Below are 1,337 nucleotides of genomic sequence, written 5' to 3'. Positions count from 1 at the left end.
TGGGGTAAACACCTCCCTGTCCAGCCCCACTTGCCCCCCCGAGACCGTCTACAGGAGGGACCCTGGGAGGTGTGGGGCCCCGCTGACCACTGACCGGGCCCCTGGCTTGCGGAGGCCTCCTTGGGGAGGCCTGGGAAGAGCAGGGGTCAAGGGTCGGTCACCTAGCCCCACTCCAGGCTGGGCCTCCCCCCTCCCAGCCACACCTGCTGCTGGGGCACCCCCATGACTGCCTTGGCCGGGAGAGAGGGACCTCTGAGTAGACAGGCGGGGGGTGGGGGGGCTGGTGAACACCCACATTGGACGCTCTCCATCCAGCTGGGGGGCAGCGCGGCCTTTCACCCTGAAGGAGGAACAGAGAGGTTGAGTGACCGCCCAGTCACCCAGCCGGGGGCGGCACAGCCAGGACCCGCCCGGTCTCTCGTCCTCCTTCCCCTGTGCTTGGCCAATTCGCACCAAGGCTGCGGCCGTCCTTCTCCCGGGGCGGGCCTCGGGCACTGCCAGCTGCCCCCGAGGTCTCAGGTGGCCGGACTCTGAAAGGAGCGGCCTCAGGCCCACTCGGGGGAGGGCGGCTGTATGGGCTGCACGTGCTGTGTGACCCCGGCTGCTGCCTGCCCTCTCTGGGCCTCTGTCTGGGGGCAGGAGGTCGGGGTGTGACAGCCGCCCGAGGACAGGAGCCCTTCCCAGCGGGGGCACCAGGCCACCCAGCTGAGGGAGGAGGGGCTGCACCCAGGGAGCAGGCGGACGAGAGCCCACACGGACCCTCCTGCCCACCAGGCTGGGAGCCCGCGGGGTAGAGGGACACCCCAAATGGATACACCCCTGGGCTTGGTCCTGGGGGGACAGGGAGGAGCACCCACAGACAGGGACCATTGGAAGGGGGGCCATTCGCTTCAGGGACCCTCAAGGCAGAGAGGGCAGCCCTGAGAGAAGGGGGAGGGAGCGAGGACGGGCCCACGGGGAGCCCTGCAGGTCTCAGGGGGCAGAAGTGGGGGTACGGCGTGCCGTGGGGAGTCCATCCACTCAGCGTCCTGGGTCCAGTCTGGCCTGGCCGCGGGGGTGCCATGGAGGCGTGGTGGGGACCGGGGAGTCCTGGGTTCTGCCCCAGGCCCCGCAGGTTAGCTCCCGCCTATGACGTGGGACTCAAGCGCCCTCTGCTCAGGGGGAGCAGGAGCAGCCATGCATGAGCGCCTGCTGTATACCAAATGCCTGGGCCACACACACACACACGCACACACGCACGCACGCACACGCACGTGTCTTTTATCACTCCTTGGTTTTGGGAGCCTCATTGTCTTCATATGTAAAGTGAGATAGGAAAATTTCTTGAGCACCTACTT

The sequence above is a fragment of the Myotis davidii genome, unplaced genomic scaffold (assembly GCF_000327345.1).
Source record: "Myotis davidii unplaced genomic scaffold, ASM32734v1 scaffold211, whole genome shotgun sequence".
Lineage (NCBI taxonomy): Eukaryota > Metazoa > Chordata > Mammalia > Chiroptera > Vespertilionidae > Myotis > Myotis davidii.
The sequence above is the reverse complement of the archived record's forward strand: the minus strand, read 5'-3'. Positions refer to the sequence as shown.